The sequence below is a fragment of the Octopus bimaculoides genome, chromosome 2 (assembly GCF_046866305.1).
Source record: "Octopus bimaculoides isolate indiv1 chromosome 2, ASM4686630v1, whole genome shotgun sequence".
In the NCBI taxonomy this organism is placed as follows: domain Eukaryota; kingdom Metazoa; phylum Mollusca; class Cephalopoda; order Octopoda; family Octopodidae; genus Octopus; species Octopus bimaculoides.
The window spans coordinates 4,443,624-4,452,395 of NC_142929.1; positions in this window are offsets into that span (position 1 = coordinate 4,443,624).

Consider the following 8,772-nt stretch of genomic DNA (forward strand, 5'->3'; position numbering starts at 1 on the left):
AACAATAGTATCATTTCGTCTTCTCGTTTATGAACAAACCGAACTGAATTAGACCTATTCAGCAGATATAAATAACTAACAAGGAAAATATATAAAAAAATTCAAGGAAAAACGAAGACGCCTGTTTCGTCTTGGAAAATGGAGAAAAGAGCGATATCGAATATATACAGGATGTTGCAAAAGTAGGTATACAGTTATGAAAAGAGAAAACAGTTTCGATAAAAGTATATTATAATTATGATAAATGTATTACGATTAATGACACTGAAAATATCAAACATGAGGCGAATTTAATGTGAAAATAATTTTAATGAATTAAGTATTACAACATTCATGCGATACGTACTGTAATATCTACTTTTGTAACACCTGTATACATACACACACACACACACACACGGTATATAAAAATACTCCCTCAAACTAAAAGAAAGATTTAAGCAAATATGAACAACACAACGTAGGATAAGACACTTGGAAATGCATGGATACTAACTCGGCAGAAACAACGCATTGAAACATGGAGAAAAGAAATGGTATTGAGGCATTGCCAAAGCAACGGAATCTTTTATACTTTTCCTTGTTTCAGTCATTAGACAGCGACCATTGAAGAATTTTAGCCGAACGAATCGACGCCATTGCTTATTGTTGTCAGCCTGGTACTTATTCTGTCGGTCTCATTTGTGGAACCGCTAATTTACGGGGACGTAATCACGCCAACATCTCCTGTCAAGCTGTGGCGGGGAACACAGTTGCAAAGGCACACACACACACACACACACACACACATACACAACACGCGCATATATATATATTTACAGAAAAACAAAAGACGAAGACAGGTGTATAAACAACAAACGGGTGTATTAGCTTGACGCTCGGGAAGGTGAGAAAATCTTTTACATTTAGAGCCTACGCTCTTCAACAGACAGGAACACGAGGAAATAAACAGAGAAAGAATAAAAGGAACTTGTGGATTTAACGGTCAATTTGTTTATATATATATGAAGGGTTTCTTTCAGTTTCCTTCTACCAAAAACACCCAACAAAATTTCAGGGCTTGTGTCTATAGTAGAAAAGATTATTATTGTTATTATCATTATTATGGTGCTTAATGCGGCGAGCTGGCAGAATCGTTAACGCGCCTGACAAAATGCTTAGCGGCATTTCGTCCGTCTTTACGTTCTGGGTTCAAATTCCGCCGAGGTCGACTTTGCTTTTCATCCTTTTCGGGTCAATAAATGAAGTATCAGTCAAGCATTGGGGTTGATGTGATCGACTGTCCCACTCCACACAAATTCCAGGCCTTGTACCTATATTAGAAAGGATTATTGTATTGTGTTTGCAAGTAACAGACGTCGATTCGGCGCTCGTTTGTTTGTTTTCGAATGTTTGTTTTCGAATTGTGTAATTTTGAATAGAGTAATTGTTTGTTCTTGTTGTACTATTTTGGCATTGAACCAACTTGTATCTATTGAGATTAGTTGTCTTCACGAAATTTTCGTCACATCGTGACAATTTTTGATAGTTTAAGAAGCGAAAGTAAAAATGACATCTCAAACCGAGGGAGGAAATGTTGAGAGAGCCATTAACAGAGAATATTTGAATGACAATAACAACGACAGCAACAATAAGAAAGATGACAAAAACAATATAAATGAAAAAGGAACGCGAAAGCAACACTCATCACATCTCACATCTCACACTGCTACAACTACTAGCAAGAACATTGAAACATATTCGATTTCCACCGCCACAACCACCACCACCACCGACGCCGCCACTACTGCCATCGCCACCACCACAAGGACAATAAGATGATAAACACTAAAACTTGCTAAGTGGAAATGGACTCGCAAATGTATGCAGAAAACCAGAATTAGTTTTGTTTATCTGAAGAAGAGAGATGTTGTAAGTCATCTCATTAAAAATAGCAGAAGAAAGAAAGGAATAAATTCAAGATGGCACCCAACGAAGCGACTGGAGCGAGCAACGTAAGCTGAGCTGAAAAGTGATTGATGACTTATTCCTGATTCTAATATACCATTCTTTTTTTCTTTTATTCTGTTACTTGTTTCAATCATTTGATTACAGCCATGCTGGGGCACCGCATCGAAGAATTCTTAGTCGAATGAATCGACCCCAGTATAGTTTTTTAAGCCCGGTATTCATTCTATCAATCTCTTATACCAAACTCTAACTTATGAGGACATAAATACATCTACACTGGTTGTCAAGTGGTGGTGGTCGGGGACACTCACACAAAGACACACACACGCACACACACACACACATACATACACACACTTATTTGACTAATTTTTTTCAGTTTCTCTCAACCAGATTCGCTTACAAGGATTTGATCGGCCGGAGGCTATAGTAGAAGACAAAGTGCCACAGTGTGGCTGAACCCAGAACCATGTGGATGAGAAGTAACACAGCCACGCCTACAATTATTGTCGGAGTGTGGCAAAAATAAAAGCGTTGAAGTACTATGTGAAGTAGATACCTCCTTGTTTGTGGCGGCCGTAATATAAGGTAAAGCAAAACAAGAATTCTACAAGTTCAGTCTAAGAAAGGATATAGGAATGGAACTATTAATCTAAGTAGATCAAGTAAACATAAAGCCCATCCCTGACTCGATCAACTCCCAAGTAGCTGGAAGCTGTCGTCGCTGTTGAGAGCAGAATATGAGATATCATATATTTATGGGGATGCAAGCCATCTAAAAGCTTTCTGCCCACTGTAAAAAAAACAACCAAAAACAACCACAGCGCTACCAAAAACAACAACAACAAGAGAAAGACATTCCACAAAAACTGAAGTAGACATCAACAAAACAACACGGGAGAAAAAGTATCGCCAACACCACAACCCAATGAAACCCAATCTAGAGTAACGAGTCTTTCAGGTCGGCAATTCACGATACGCCAGTCACATGTACTGTCGCACTGGGAACGGCTGGTGTTAATCCCATCTGCCCGAGGAGGACGTATTGATGCGGTGCGACGGCGGGAAAAACACACAGACACACACACTCGTCGTCACCAACGAGCTCACCTTTCATAATTGCTACTTGCATTGGCAATAACTACCACACTACAAATATGATTACACGCAATTGCCCTGACATACCTCTTCTGCCACAAGTTTATTTCATAACGAAAACTCACCTGGTGAGCGAATCTTTTGCAAATAACAAAACACCAGAATGGATATTTTGGGCAAGAGAAACCCAAGTAAGATATAACGACTGAAAGCAATATCTGAAAGCAGTGAAAATGTTTCAGCAGGATCATCCAGATCGCATTTAGATGGAGTTCTCTGCACACAGTAGTTAGGGATAGCATATATTGTCCAGAATTTACAATGGCAGGCTACATAGACCACAAATTTATAATTTCTGCGGTTGACCTAAATAGAATTCATAGATAGGGACCCGGCTACTTGAAGCTGAACGGCTCTTTCTTGGTGCGGCAATCTTACAGAGACAGGATGAGTAAATTAGTTAAGCAGCCTATAACAGGAGCAATCGTCAACAGCAGATGGTGGCTCACCCCCGAAAAGCGATTAAAGCAGAATCGATAACGTGCAAACTTATACTACATCGTATCTTGTTTTAAATGTAGACATTGACATGGCTACTGACTCGAAAGTATTAGGGAATATATTCGGACTTGATACGTGTGCGCAACCAGAAAAGTTGTTAAATTTTCATTGAACTAGTTACATTTTCTGCGTACTATGTAGCGGCTTTTCTAGTTTTAGCTTTGAAACTGTGCGTAGTTAGTCATTGTTGCTGCGCAGCAAAAATCAAGCCTGTCTCATTTTTAGAACAGATACCTTGAGCCATTGTTTGCTTTCATTTCTGTTGACTTTTTCTCGATTGAATTTTGTGGGTATGGACTATGCAATGTTTTTCTCTCCACTTCTACTTTAGAATATTTTAGAATTCCCTATTTACATTGTAATCTCAGATGGCGTTTTATTCATTTAAACGTTTATCTTCAATACAGTTAGTTTGTGTTGTATTGTTTTTCCTGTTCCCTTATTGTTACACTAATTAGAGTCCATTTACGTGCTTCCAAGTTTTCCCAAAACCTGTTGTTGCTATTTTACAATTTTATAAAAGTCTTGTGCGTATATTAAATGCTGCTCTCAATGAACGAATACTGTGTATGTGTATATATACACATAGTGGCATATATATAAATATATGTATGTATATATAAATGTATATATATATATATGTATATATATATATATATATATATATATATATATATATATATATATATATATATATATATATATATATATATTTCATTTCCACTACATATATCTATTTACACGCCTTTAAGCTTTATTTCCACTCATCTATCTCACTATATTTCTTCACTCTTAATTTTCAGTTAATTTCTATCTGTCTCCTCCCCCTCTTTCTCTAAACTACCTTTGACGTTAAATCTATATATATATATATATATATATATATATATATATATATATATATATATATATATATATCTGTCTCTTGTTGGTCACTTATATTCTACTTCCTCCCCTTCTTCTCCTTCTACCACTCTTTCTTCCTACCCCTCGCTGGTCACATGTGTCCAGCTACTAATTCTTTTCAATATCTCGGTCCAGCCAAGCACACACGAACATTCCTCGTCCCGCTTCCTTCCAGTTCCTGCTTCACAGCGTTCAATATACACATTACTTTTTCACGTCTGGCGTCTGGCTGTACAGCCTTCTTTGTTTGTTTCTTTTACTGTTTCGCTTTCCTGTCTTGTTCTCTGTCCGCCACTACATTCCTGCATGGAACAAATTTAATTTGTGTCCGTGGGAAGAGCCATTGTAACGATGCGTCCTGCCCTAACTCTTCGAAACGCCAGTGTTATAATGGTGGCAGCTGATGAAGGATATGTTCTCTATGTGGCCTGTGTGTTTTTTGTACCTTGTTTATCATTTTGTTCATGTTATTTTGCAACCTCATGTACCCAGATATACATCTATATATACATGTAGATGAAGGTATATACATACATGTACATATATATGCATATACTCATATATTATTTTATATATATATATATATATATATATATATATATATATATATATATATGTGTGGGGGGGGGGTGTATAGTGAATCTTGCTGGTGTCACATAGTTTCAGACCAGCTCATACTTGAAATGCTATTGAAGTTTTCTTCGTAATCTTTTAATCCATTATTTTATTGTGATAAGATAAAACAATTTTCTTCAATATTTTCTTCTCGCATGCTTGAGATTCTCTTAATGCTTATAGTATCTTGCAATTATTATATTTTTTCGTTATTTATAATTTTGTAAAATTGTTTGGCATTTGAATAACATACATGTTCTTTGGGAGAAGGGCTCAAGGTTTTTATAGAGCATTAAACTTAATACCAATGCCTTTGCAAAATTGATTTTATGATTTTTTGTTTTTTTTTCATTCATATTAAGTTTCTTCCGTATCAGTTGGGTTCTTCTCTTTTCTATGCTAGATCCTTTCTTTTTAGCATTTCATTTATTAGACACAGGACATCCTTTTTATTCATTTTATATCGTATATTTTCTTTGCATACTTTTTTTTAGTGTGGTTTTCTATCAGGCCTGGCACCCTTCAGTGATACCACTATTAGTGCAAAGACTATCGCACTGAGTTCGTTGAAAATAGCATAATTATTTTTCTAAGGAGAGATTTTCTTGCGTGGGTCTGACCCATTTATTCATTTGTAAAACTGCTTGCTCGATCCATGTTCATCGATTTTGTTATGTTCTCTTCTATCTTCTTTCTTGTTTCTTTCAGGCCTTCTACGCCGTTAATCTAGTTGATACGATATGATGTCTGTCTTTATTGTTTCACTTTTATTGAAGCATCTTGCGATTCAATGGTGACTTCAATGATCTTTATCCTCATTTTGGATTTGAATCCGTTCAATTTTCTATCCGATATGATTGACCGTAATGCATTGTTTTCTTCATTGTCTGATGAATTCTGTGCTATCTTCATTGGTTTAGGGCTCAATTATTGTATGTGTGATTGTTTATCTTATGCTTTTTTCTTTTGTGTAATCTTACGCGGCCATTAGTTTATATATTTTTTTTAACGTTCAACCGGTTGTTGCTTTATTTTCAGCGCGTCTCACTGTTATTCTCTTCCAATATTTGCTTTATTGTTGTTATGTATTACATATCTCCGTACGTCTCAAGCGTATGCGTTTATATATTTCAATTCCTTGTGACTCATGGTTCCCTTTAATAGTGCCTATGTATATTGAATATAATGTTGATATATAACAACAATGTAGATTTTCGCCATACTCTTCGTTGATCCACCGGTGTTTTATTTTATTTTGGGCGTTAACATAAATGCACCAGCATTTTTGTTGCCTGAAACGGATAACAGTTCATTTATAAAGCATTGCATTTCACATAAAATATTTACTAAGGAGAAAATGAGGGCCTGTAAAGAACTTGCAATTTGCTACATTTCAAATTGTAGAATTCTTTCAGTGACCAAACTGTAGTTTGGCGACGAAAAGTTTGTCACCTCAAAAAAAAAAGTAAACGGAAAGTAAATTTAACAACATTTGTGTAATTTTTTATGCTTAAAATAGCTCCACCATGATATAATTGCTCTAATTTCAGCAGTCAATCTCAGATTAAATCACTTTGTTAGACAAATACAATCATTAAATCTTGTTTACCTACGCACTAATCTTCATCTAAACGATACATTTTGTGCGTAATAATCACTTGTAATAAAATAAATAACAGTTGTACTTACTGAGACCATTTCATTTTGAATGTGTTCAAATGTTTGTTTCTTTATATAATTTACTTGCTTCAAAAGCTTACTTTCTCGTTTGCACGCTTGTTGAGTATTACTTAATACATTTTTATGTGCTGCAATCAGTCGTAAGTCATAAAATAAGGATTAGTTTTACACACTGTGATCCTTATGAAAGAACTTTCCTGTTTTTCGTTAATTTTGGTATTGATATTTGTGATATTTTTATAATTCATTGATTATTATTGTTTTTAAATGATACGTTTCCACACCTGCGTTGTTGCTTGGCTCGGAGTCGGTTGAAGTTTGGATTAAAGTTTGTTTCTATAACTTCAAGACCTGCTGGGGGACACCTCGGTGTTATTTTCCATCGGGAATCGATGAAATATACACCAACGATAATCTTGTTCTTGATTCAATAGATTACATTTCTGCATCAGAAATGTTTAAAAGATTTTGTGTTTTCCAGAACAAAGACTGCGACTTATGAATAATTTTTTTCGGAAATATATCTTTGTTGTTGTTAGAAATCAATTTAATGGGAATAAATTCCTCTTCTATAAAATTTGGTGTCGTACAAATATAGATAACATCATCGTCAACATTAATATTAGTTAAAAAGATATTGATTTATTGTTAAAAACCCCCCACTTATTATTTGTTTTTATCTCTCGTTCTCAGTTGTTATGTCGGTTCGCCCTGCTGAATAGGAAGGAACATCCCACGACCTTAGGTATCCACCATCTTTCTGAAGATTCTCGCTGTCCCTGGTTAACAGAATTCTTGCGTAACAGATGCGCCGATGACAAGTGGCATTATCTTTACGTTTTTACATTCCCATTGCATCCTAACCACGTTAAGGAGAATGCTGTATCCACCCTTTTACATTCAGAAGATGTCTTGTGGAAGTTAATGTTGTAGAGGTGAGAGGGTTCCATGATCTTATCTGTCTGCAGTTTACAATCCAACATGATCTTTGCATTTTAATTTGGCAGGACCTTCCCCACCTTTTGCTCAAACCACTTTTCGGAAGAAGGGAAATTTTACTTCTTACAGGTCTCCCAATGTACGACATTCGTCATTCCCACATCCATACCCCTATGGATAATAAAAGAAATCATCATCATCATCATCATCATCATCATCATCATCATTATTATTATTATTATTATTATTATTATTATTATTATTATTACTATTATTATTGTTGTTGCTGTTGTTGTTGCCTTTGCACAGCTTCTAACGCTGGATATGCACTAAGAGCACTCCGTCGGTTACGACGACGAGGGTCCCAGCTGATACGATCAACGAAATAGCTTTCTCGTGAAATTAACGTGCAAGTGACTGAACAATCCACAGACACGTGGACCCTTAACGTAGTTCTCAGGGAGATTCAGCGTGATGCAGAGTGTGACAAGGCCAGCCCTTTGAAATACAGGTATTACTCATTTTTGCCAGCTGAGTGGACTGGAGTAATGTGAAATAAAGTGTCTTGCTCAAGGACACAACGCGTCGCCGAGAATTGAACTCACGACCTTACGACTGTGAGCTGAACTCCCTAACCACTAAGCCACGCGCCTTCACTGGAGATGTACTACAGTGTCAGCTGTTTACTACCAGTGAACTAAGGTAATTCCTCTTATTTTTCGAGCACCTTCCGGAGTATTCGAGCGGTTTCAAGCAGTGCTGTCTTCTGCAAGTGCTCCACCCTTATTGCAGCCCCTATTTGTTCCAAGTACTTCTGTTTCCTTACATTTCACCCTCGAATCGCCTGGTATTGCAACATCTATTATCTTTACTTCTTTTTCATCTTTATGGATGAGAACGATATCTGGTCGTCTCGCCTCTATGACTTGGTCGCATTATCCTCCCCCTCCTCCTCCTCCTCCTCCTCCTCCTCCTCCTCCTCCTCCTCATCATCATCATCATTATCATCATCATTATTACTAT